The 12,054-nt window shown below is 38.9% G+C and overlaps 1 protein-coding gene across 5 annotated transcripts in view; it reads right to left on the minus strand.

Moving 5' to 3' along the window:
• JPH1 (junctophilin 1) overlaps nucleotides 1-12,054 on the minus strand; it is an 86,156-nt gene that overhangs the window by 11,649 nt on the left and 62,453 nt on the right. The window lies entirely within an intron of this gene.

Consider the following 12,054-nt stretch of genomic DNA (forward strand, 5'->3'; position numbering starts at 1 on the left):
GACAGGTTCTTGTCAATTCCACAACACTGCATCTGTTCATTTTCTTTCCTGCCTTCTACCCCCAACCCTTCACCCCAGACAAACTCACTAACTCACTAAAAGATTTACAGAGGGGCTGAATAGCAATTATCCTTAATTGTGAAACTACATACTGCACACTTATACTTTTAATTGCTCTTCCCATGGTGGTCTGAGTAATAAGTTATTGTAATGAGGCTGCTATTTAATTATACAAGGAATTTTCCAAAATTTAAAGCCTCACCAAAATCTTAGGGAGTAGGTGTTATTATCCCCATTTTACTGAAATGGAAACAGCTATAGCAGCTGAAAAAAAAAATCACATAGCTCCTATTATCTTTTAAGAAAAAAACATAATGCAACACATAATATTTTAAAGCCAGAAACAAGAATTCCCGAGCACCCACCATCGCAAGTTATACTCAGGGCACAAAACATAATAGTATTATCACAGTTTCCACCTTCTAGAAGATACATCCACTCCTGGGGATTCAAGTTTCCCAAATCTGTCAAGATCGCACATCGACAGTTGAGACTTCCTTTCTAAACTGGGTAAGCTCCCCCTTTACATAACTCACAATTTTCTTTTAATTCCTCCATCAAAAATGGCAGTGTTAATTCTTAGGCCAGTGAAAGTTATTTTGAATGATGAAAAGGGGCAACTGCAAGCATTCAAAAGGTGATGTCCTTCTGTTTCTGAATTCTTTCTTGGTGCTGTGTGTCTGGACATAGCATTAAGGGGGAAAAGGGCAGCATGAACACAAAAAAGTTATGTCTTTCATCAGCTGAACTGTCCCTGCTCTTTAAAACTCATCAGGTCATTCATACTAGTCTGTCATGGAGAAGCCCCTCGTGATTCAACTGCAGGCATATTTTAACAAAATCCCCCTTCTTCTGTGATAAAGTATATTCTCTAATACATCTTGATGCAGTGTGATGTTTACATACTTTTCCCTCACTTCTCTACCCAAAATTTCACTACAGTTGGTTTTATTTGTGCTGTACTGATATTCAACTTCATAGCATTACTAAAATACCCATCTAGGTATGGCAGTGGATGTACTGTGCAAAGATAATTAAAATAGTCAAGTGCCTTGGAGCCAATGGACTTTTAATTTAAGCCACTTAATGCTGAAACAATTACATAAAATACAAAGTGCTTTTAACATCTTTGATCTAAAGATAAATGCAAGTTATTTTTGCACAGAAAAATTGCCAATATCTACTAAGATTAAGGCACATTAAAAGCTAATGTTTAACTTAAATATACAGAAAAGAGTGAAAAAATAGACTCTGGCAAACATTTTTCGTTATACATTCTCAAAGTTGGAGGGAAAAGGTAAAGAGTCATTGTGCCCTGAGAAATGAAGCTGTCACAAAGCCCACGCATTTCACTTAGAAGATGTAAGACCGTGAGATTGTAGCTTACAAATCTACGATTTAAATCTTTGTGATGCCCTCATCACAAAAAAAGTCATTTTTTTGAGGTGATAAATAGGTTAATTAGCCTGATTTAATCATTCCATATTGTATTAAGAAATTGTAATATCACTTTGTACTTCACAAATATATACAACTATAACTTATCAATATATACATTAAAAACATTAGGATGTATCCTAGTGACCTTCAGTACCACCAGTATAGGTGGATTGGCCAAGGTGAGACTGATTTGGCCATTGGAATAATTTGTATTAATGAGCTTATGAAGCTAAATTTTGGATTCCATTGAAAGTATTTCTTATGATATTTATCAACTCTCATATACTGGTCTAATCACTTCTTTAACCTTTAGAAATCTAATGTGTCACCTCTTTGGACACAGTTTTCTTGTCCTAAATGTAGTAAGAAAGGCATGTCTTACATGATTACTCATGCCCACTCTGCTAAGATGAGTTTAGGGTATACTCACCCAAATTGATCTACAGGGCTTCTGATGATACTCAAAATCTGTTGAGCTCAAAGAATTTACTAGAATGGTGGAAGTACATTTTAGCATCAACTTTCACATTTCAAAAATTCCTAGCTTTATTACGCATTCAAAAAATATCTGGGTAAGAGAAAAAATGCACTCCTAAGCAGGGGCGCCTATGCTTGCTGCCTATCAGAGCATCTGAGGTATTATAGCCAGAGATTTTAATAAGTATGAATTGAAGCCTAGAAATATTAATGTTTAACAAATGATCTGAGTGATTCTAACGCACTGGGTTATAGGCATTTGACAGTATGCAAGCAATATGTTGATATTGCTTGCATTGATTGGTGATATTGCTTGGTTGATATGTCCATAGCACCAGCCCTACATGACTACATCCCGTTGGAAATGGTTCCAACGTGGCACAGTCATATAAGGCCTAGCCAACTAAATGAGGATATACAGTTAGATTTTCCAGAGGAAGATTAAATGCTTTTAAAACAAGACGTTTAATATAACGCAGAAGACAGAAGTTTTTCCTGGACTATTTTCTCTTGGAAGGCACATGTTGTGCCTGCTACTTGTTCTGTGTAGTAAATGTGTGTCAGCATTGCAGAGCCAGCAACATAAAGTTGATGAGATGCAGCGGTTCATTAAAAAGACTAGTCAGAATATTGCCAGGGAGGGAAATTATGACAAATGTTGATAGTTGTTGCAGTCAGCATTTTCATCTGTTTTTATAGACAGTATCTATGAATCCCAAAGGATTTTCTCCCCCTGGAGACTCATATTGGGAAGAAGTCAGATACAGGTCACCCACTCACGGATATGGCTGCCACACAATGTGAAAAAAGAAACAACATTCAGCATGTCATCCACCAACACTCAAAGGTTACTCGTTACAGTTGGCACGAAGGCTCTGAACAGATATGGCAGATGGTGGCAGCAGGGTATCCAGCTAGTTCTTCGGAGGTGAGCCTCGGTGGGCTGGCTATGGGCAGAAGCACCATAAAGATTCCCCAACACAAATGTCTATGAGGGCAGTGCCAATATCAAATGTTTTGTAGCAACAGCAGTAGTCATTAGTAGAAATTAGACATTTTCTGTGGAGACTGACAATCAGTGAAAAGAGGACCAGATTGAAAGAGTCTAAAAAAATTGTGTAACTGGTAGCAGGATCACTTTTTGTGTTTGATATAGAAAGAACACTCCTTTCCTATAGGACTTCACAGTCCCGTCTATAACAATCCTGCAATTTCTGTGACCACAGCCATAGTGCTCTGGTCTGCAAACTGTGGGACATCCTTTCTAGTACCCAGCACTTGGCTGGCACTCAATATCCACTTGTGAAACTGAATGTACTGGAATGAATACATGGTATGAGTAACCAGCAAACTCATGAATTATTAATTTCATGTCAACTAGTGGATTATTCAGTTTCCCTTTTTAATGAAAAAATTTATTCAGAATTTTGGGTTGGAAGATGAGCTTAGAAGTCATCTATTCCAGGATGCTTCCCTTTTCTTAACCAAATCCATGACATATTAATGATAGGCCTAGACAATTATGTAATGGAGCTATGCTTTGATTTCTGAAGTCTTCTAATTCATACCAGAAATGCAAGCTTAGTTGACACTGGTTCATAATAACCTGTGCTAAAGACTTCACTCTAAATAATCGATGCACTGTGTGTATGAGCACATTTATGCTTAAACATGCGAAGACAAAGCTTGTTGGGGACGATACCCAGAGAAGCAGGCTGGCTGTCTCCCAAGAGGGCTCCAAGTACTAAATTTACCACATTCCAGGGCAGTGTTTTAATTTCTTTAACTCATGCTCAGCCCCTGCCTCCATCAATAAATACAAAAATTTTACATGCTACTTAATATCACTTGAAATTAAAAACAAAATGAATATCTCGACTAAAAGGAATTTTTTTTTTTTTTTTTTTTTTTTTGAGACGGAGTCTTGCTCTGTCGCCCAGGCTGGAGTAAGTGGCACCATCCTGGCTCACTGCAACCTCTGCCTCTCGGGTTCAAATGATTCTCATGCCTCAGCCTCTCAAGTAGCTGGGATTACAGGCATGTACTACCAGGCCCAGCTAATTTTTGTATTTTTAGTGGAGACGGGGTTTTACCATGTTGGTCAGGCTGGTCGTGAACTCCTGGCCTCACATGATCTGTCTGCTTTGGCCTCCCAGAGTGCTGGGATTACAGGCATGAGCCACTGTGCCTAGCCTAAAAAGAAACTGAAACAGTGGGAGAAAGAGCCACAGATCTAGTCTCCCAATCTTCCTTCCCAGGAAGGGGCGCAGCCCGGTCTCCTCTGCTTCCTCAGTGGTTACCCTCTAAAGCAAGCTTGTACAACCTGTGGCCCAACACAAATTCATAAACTTTTCTTAAAACATTATGAGATTTTTTTGGTGATTTTGTTTTAGCTCCTCAGCTATCATTAGTGTTAGTGCATTTTATGTGTGGCCCAAGACAATTCTTCTTCTTCCTATGTGGCCCAGGGAAGCCAAAAGATTGGACACCCTTGCTCTAAAGCCTACATCACCCTTGCTGGCATAGAAACCTGATTTTACCAGCACTTTGAAGCAGCACCATCCCTTGGGGCAGACTCACATTACCAAAGCTCACCAGACTGACGTACAATCCTAGAAGGCCAATTTACTAGTTTACAATGAGCAATGTAAATGTCACACAGGTCAGGGGACTCATGCTGATACTACCAGTACATGCTCTCCTTGTTGGCAGAACTCCATGGAAAGCTCAACCAAAATTAGAAAGTTACTGGTGAACATGGAATCAGAACAAGAAGCATGAGCTGAATCAAATATGTAATGGCATCAAGCTGGGCTAGCCTGATACATCCATTTCCTGAGTCAGGGTGATCTTGCCAGTAAAGCCATACACCATGGCCATAGTTCCCTGCATCCTTCCCCATAATAGAAACGTCCTTGCCAATGTGACAGCAGTCTTCCAAGGTTCTGGCTCAGGCTTCTCCTCCTCTGGACAGTGTTGGGATGAACACTGCCAATTTTTGCCTCTGTGACTCTCTTTTTTCTACACTTCCTTGGGTGACCAATTTTTCTTTAGATGTTTTTATAACCCAATCAGGTTACAAGGAAATCCTGTGGTTCTTAAAGCCACCCTATTACTTAGGATGACCTGATCTACCTTTGTATAGTTTCAGGGACTCATTTTCAAGCTGAACTCTCAGAGGGCAATCTTCTAAATTCTTGGGGGATGACTCACTCAGTCACTCCCACTAATGGCAATTTAGGTTTCTGTGTATGTACACAATTATCTATATATACATTCACAAACATCCATTTGTATGCTTTTGGTTTATTAGAGCTTAACCCTTTGGGGGAGAAAGCCATCCCACATGGCTATGTTTTTCTCTTTAATGACAAAAGTTATGATTTTATTTAAAAATTTTTTGATTAATCTACATATAATCTACTAGCAACCTTTTTTTCTACTTCTCGCTTTTATAATCAAGAGGCTATGTTTTTTCCTTAGTTTCTAACTGAATTGTAGAATAATACAGTTTTTTTTTTTTTAATATAGATTCAATGCCATCCCCATCAAGCTACCAATGACTTTCTTCACAGAATTGGAAAAAACTACTTTAAAGTTCATATGGAACCAAAGAAGAGCCTGCATCGCCAAGTCAATCCTAAGCCAAAAGAACAAAGCTGGAGGCATCACGCTACCTGACTTCAAACTATACTACAAGGCTACAGTAACCAAAACAGCATGGTACTGGTACCTAAACAGAGATATAGAACAATGGAACAGAACAGAGCCCTCAGAAATAATGCCACACATCTACAACTATCTGATCTTTGACAAACCTGACAAAAACAAGCAATGGGGAAAGATTCCCTATTTAATAAATGGTGCTGGGAAAACTGGCTAGCCATATGTACAAAGCTGAAACTGGACCCCTTCCTTACACTTTATACAAAAATTAATTCAAGATGGATGAAAGACTTACATGTTAGACCTAAAACCATAAAAACCCTAGAAGAAAACCTAGGCAATACCATTCAGGACATAGGCATGGGCAAGGACTTCATGTCTAAAACACCAAAAGCAATGCCAACAAAAGCCAAAATTGACAAATGGGATCTAATTAAACTCAAGAGCTTCTGCACAGCAAAAGAAACTACCATCAGAGTGAACAGGCGACCTACAGAATGGGAGAAAATTTTTGCAATCTACTCATCCGACAAAGGGCTAACATTCGGAATCTACAAAGAACTCAAGGCTAGGAAGAAACTGCATCAACTAACGAGCAAAATAACCAGCTAACGGGATCAAATTCACACATAACAATACTAACCTTAAATGTAAATGGGCTAAATGCTCCAATTAAAAGGCACAGACTGGCAAATTGGATAAAGAGTCAAGAACCATCAGTGTGCTGTATTCAGGAAACCCATCTCATGTGCAGAGACACACATAGGCTCAAAATAAAGGGATGGAGGAAGATCTACCAAGCAAATGGAAAACAAAAAAAGGTGGGGGTTGCAATCCTAGTCTCTGATAAAACACACTTTAAACCAACAAAGATCAAAAGAGACAAAGAAGGCCATTACATAATGGTAAAGGGATCAATTCAACGAGAAGAACTAACTATCCTAAATATATATGCACCCAATATAGGAGCACCCAGATTAATAAAGCAAGTCCTTAGAGACCTACAAAGAGACTTAGACTCCTACATAATAATAATGGGAGACTTTAACACCCCACTGTCAACATTAGACAGATCAACGAGACAAAAAGTTAACAAGGATACCCAGGAATTGAACTCAGCTCTACACCAAGCAGACCTAACAGACATCCACAGAACTTTCTACCCCAAATCAACAGAATATACATTCTTTTCAGCACCACAACACACCTATTCCAAAATTGACCACATACTTGGAAGTAAAGCACTCCTCAGCAAATGTAAAAGAACAGAAATTATAACAAACTGTCTCTCAGACCACAGTGCAATCAAACTAGAACTCAGGATTAAGAAACTCACTCAAAACCGCTCAACTACATGGAAACTGAACAACCTGCTCCTGAATGACTACTGGGTACATAATGAAATGAAGGCAGAAATAAAGATGTTCTTTGAAACCAACGTGAACAAAGACACAACATACCAGAATCTCTGGGACACATTCAAAGCAGTGTGTAGAGGGAAATTTATAGCACTAAATGCCCACAAGAGAAAGCAGGAAAGATCTAAAATTGACACCCTAACATCACAATTAAAAGAACTAGAGAAGCAAGAGCAAACACATTCAAAAGCTAGCAGAAGGAAAGAAATAACTAAGATCAGAGCAGAACTGAAGGAAATCGAGATGCAAAAAACCCTTCAAAAAATCAATGAATCCAGGAGCCGGTTTTTTGAAAAGATCAACAAAATTGATAGGCCGCTAGCAAGACTAATAAAGAAGAAAAGAGAGAGGAATCAAATAGATGCAATAAAAAATGACAAAGGGGATATCACCACCAATCCCATAGAAATACAAACTACCGTCAGAGAATACTATAAATACTTCTACACAAATAAACTATAAATCTAGAAGAAATGGATAAATTCCTCGACACATACACTCTCCCAAGACTCAACCAGGAAGAAGTTGAATCTCTGAATAGACCAATAACAGGCTCTGAAATTGAGGCAATACTTAATAGCTTACCAACCAAAAAAAGTCCAGGACCAGATGGATTCACAGCCGAATTCTACCAGAGGTACAAGGAGGAGCTGGTACCATTCCTTCTGAAACTATTCCAATCAATAGAAAAAGAGGGACTCCTCCCTAACTCATTTTATGAGGCCAGCATCATCCTGATACCAAAGCCGGGCAGAGACACAACAAAAAAAGATAATTTTAGACCAATATCCTTGATGAACACTGATGCAAAAATCCTCAATAAAATACTGGCAAACAGAATCCAGCAACACATCAAAAAGCTTATCCACCATGATCAAGTGGGCTTCATCCCTAGGATGCAAGGCTGGTTCAACATATGCAAATCAATAAACGTAATCCAGCATATAAACAGAACCAAAGACAAAAACCACATGATTATCTCAATAGATGCAGAAAAGGCCATTGACAAAATTCAACAACCTTTCATGCTAAAAACTCTCAATAAATTAGGTATTGATGGGATGTATCTCAAAATAATAAGTTATCTATGACAAGCCCACAGCCAATATCATACTGAATGGGCAAAAACTGGAAGCATTCCCTTTGAAAACTGGCACAAGACAGGGATGCCCTCTCTCACCACTCCTATTCAACATAGTGTTGGAAGTTCTGGCCAGAGCAATTAGGCAGGAGAAGGAAATAAAGGGCATTCAATTAGGAAAAGAGGAAGTCAAATTGTCCCTGTTTGCAGATGACATGATTGTATATCTAGAAAACCCTATTGTCTCAGCCCAAAATCTCCTTAAGCTGATAAGCAACTTCAGCAAAGTCTCAGGATACAAAATCAATGTGCAAAAATCACAAGCATCTTATACACCAATAACAGACAAACAGAGAGCCAAATCATGAGTGAACTCCCATTCACAATTGCTTCAAAGAGAATAAAATACTTAGGAATCCAACTTACAAAGGACGTGAAGGACCTCTTCAAGGAGAACTACAAACCACTGCTCAATGAAATAAAAGAGGATACAAAGAAATGGAAGAACATTCCATGCTCATGGGTAGGATGAATCAATATCGTGAAAACGGCCATACTGCCCAAGGTAATTTATAGATTCAATGCCATCCCCATCAAGCTACCAATGACTTTCTTCACAGAATTGGAAAAAACTACTTTAAAGTTCATATGGAATAAAAAAAGAGCCCGCATTGTGAAGTCAATCCTAAACCAAAAGAACAAAGCTGGAGGCATCACGCTACCTGACTTCAAACTATACTACAAGGCTACAGTAACCAAAACAGCATGGTACTGGTACCAAAACAGAGAAATAGACCAATGGAACAGAACACAGCCCTCAGAAATAATGCCGCATATCTACAACTATTTGATCTTTGACAAACCTGACAAAAACAAGAAATGGGGAAAGGATTCCCTATTTAATAAATGGTGCTGGGAAAACTGGCTAGCCATATGTACAAAGCTGAAACTGGATCCCTTCCTTACGCCTTATATAAAAATTAATTCAAGATGGATGAAAGACTTTCATATGATACCTAAAACCATAAAAACCCTAGAAGAAAACCTAGGCAATACCACTCAGGACATAGGCATGGGCAAGGAGTTCATGTCTAAAACACCAAAAGCCATGGCAACGAAAGCCAAAATTGACAAATGGGATCTAATTAAACTCAAGAGCTTCTGCACAGCAAAAGAAACTACCATCAGAGTGAACAGGCAACCTACAGAATGGGAGAAAATTTTTGCAATCTACTCATCTGACAAGGGGCTAATATCCAGAATCTACAAAGAACTCAAACAAATTTACAAGAAAAAATCAAACCCCATCAAAAAGTGGGCAAAGGATATGAACAGACACTTCTCAAAAGAAGACATTTATGCAGCCAACAGATACATGAAAAAATGCTCACCATCACTGGCCATTAGAGAAATGCAAATCAAAACCACAATGAGATACCATCTCACACCAGTTAGAATGGTGATCATTAAAAAGTCAGGAAACAACAGGTACTGGAGAGGATGTGGAGAAATAGGAACACTTTTACACTGTTGGTGGGACTGTAAACTAGTTCAACCATTGTGGAAGACAGTGTGGTGATTCCTCAAGGATCTAGAATTAGAAATACCATTTGACCCAGCCATCCCATTACTGGGTATATACCCAAAAGATTATAAATCATGCTGCTATAAAGACACATGCACATGTATGTTTATGGCGGCACTATTCACAATAGCAAAGACTTGGAACCAACCCAAATGTCCAACAATGATGGACTGGATTACGAAAATGTGGCACATATACACCATGGAATACTATGCAGCCATAAAAAAGGATGAGTTCATGTCCTTTGTAGGGACATGCATGAGGCTGGAAACCATCATTCTCAGCAAACTATCGCAAGGACAAAAAACTAAACACCGCATGTTCTCACTCATAGGTGGGAATTGAACAATGAGAACACATGGACACAGGAAGGGGAACATCACGCACCAGGGACTGCTGTGAGATGGGGGGAGTGGGGAGGGATAGCATTAGGAGATATACCTAATGCTAAATGATGAGTTAATGGGTGCAGCATACCAACATGGCTCATGTATACATATGTAACAAACCTGCACGTTGTGCACATGTACCCTAAAACTTAAAGTATAAAAAAAAAAAAGAACTCAAACAAATTTACAAGAAAAAACAACCCCATCAACAAGTGGGCGAAGGATATGAACAGATACTTCTCAAAAGAAGACATTTATGTAGCCAAAAGACACATGAAAAAAAGCTCATCATCACTGTTCATTAGAGAAATGCAAATCAAAACCACAATGAGATACCATCTCACACCAGTTAGAATGGTGATCATTAAAAAGTCAGTAAACAACAGAATAATAGAGTTTTAAACTAAAGAACATAAGATTTAATTAAGATGGAAAATATGTGAAAATACTGCCAGCTCCTGAAAATAGGTAATTTGCCATGGAAGTGTTCAACATGTAAGCTATGACAGGCATCTTTTATTCCAGGGTTAACAACTTCTATGCACGAACACATGCATTCCAAACAATGGAGACTTTTATATCTGAGATATGTAAATTAAACGGCCAGCCTAATTTAGAAGTACTTGAAAGCCCTTTTTGAAAATGTCTATCTGATTTGCTCACCCTGTAAATGCAAAGTGGAGAGCATGAGTTATGCTCCCTTGAGAAGATCAATAATACCCGCGACAGAAAAGGCTTTCTATACAGTTGCTGAAGGAAGTGCTGGCTTTGGGTCAAAGGGGACTGCAGCCTCCCCGACAAGCTCTGGTCTCAAATAGACCCGCTGTCGTCCATGCTACTGTGATGTATTCATTCCTGATGGACAACTTGCTTATATGAAGCTGTTTTAGCTAAGAAAGGGTGGCATTACATTTTCCCACAATATTTTTTTCCCCCTCAAATGCTTTTACACCAGAAAAGGCTTTTAAAACCATTCAGTCTGGGAAACCAAGATGATCTTTCGTATTATTTACCTCTTGTTAACACCTAATAGAAATCTAAAGGGACCCCATTCCCCAACAGAATTAACAGAACCGAGAAATTACCATCTGCAGACAACAGTAAGTTTGTTTGCTTTCAAAGCCGCTCAAGCCCAGTGCCTCCTGATCAGTCAGGTTCTTTCCAATGGCAGCACTGCTAGGGAGGAGACAACAATTTCTCCTGGGTGGCTGAACTCTTTTCCCAGCTCTCACGCCCTGGAACAGCTAATTTGCCAATATACATAGGTACCAGGGAAGTATGAGTTCATTTCATGCCAGAGGAGAGTTTATTCCTACCAGAGGTCGCTGCAAAAAATGGAAAGGTTCCTTTTCCTAAAAATTGTGTATATATAAAAAATGATTTAAATCTCAACCAGAGGTTTAAAAGAGACGCATGTGAAAGAAAATACCCTTCTCAGTGGCTGCCTTGGACTTGAACTCTTAGAGAAGTCACTCTGTGATGATGATATCTATCATTCAACAACTACCTTGGGTCCCTCCCCAGACTTTCTCTTATAAAAACCGAATCTTCTTTGCCTGGCCTTTTACTGTCTTCTTTCTTTTCAGGAACCTCCTGCCCCCATTCTCCAGGTCATTTCTCATTGCTCCATCCTTGATTATAGCCAAGTTTCTAGCTTTTCTACAAATCTTGCTATTTTGTTCACTTTGACTTACGTCGTTTGTTAGGACTCGGTGATACCCTGTGGGTTCCGACAGCGTATACCCCTCACCAGAGCCAAATATGTATCGAACACCTACCTCATGCAGGGTGCTCGGCTAGGGACAGGATGCTGGTTATACAGCTTGATTTAATAAAAACCAGTGCGGAAAAATCCTTTACTAAGAAATGTAACTTTTAACAGAAATTGAAAACATTTATTTTGGTTTCTTCACCTAGAAATCTGTTGATGCCTCAAGC

This window comes from Pongo abelii, chromosome 7, assembly GCF_028885655.2.
Source record: "Pongo abelii isolate AG06213 chromosome 7, NHGRI_mPonAbe1-v2.0_pri, whole genome shotgun sequence".
NCBI lineage: Eukaryota > Metazoa > Chordata > Mammalia > Primates > Hominidae > Pongo > Pongo abelii.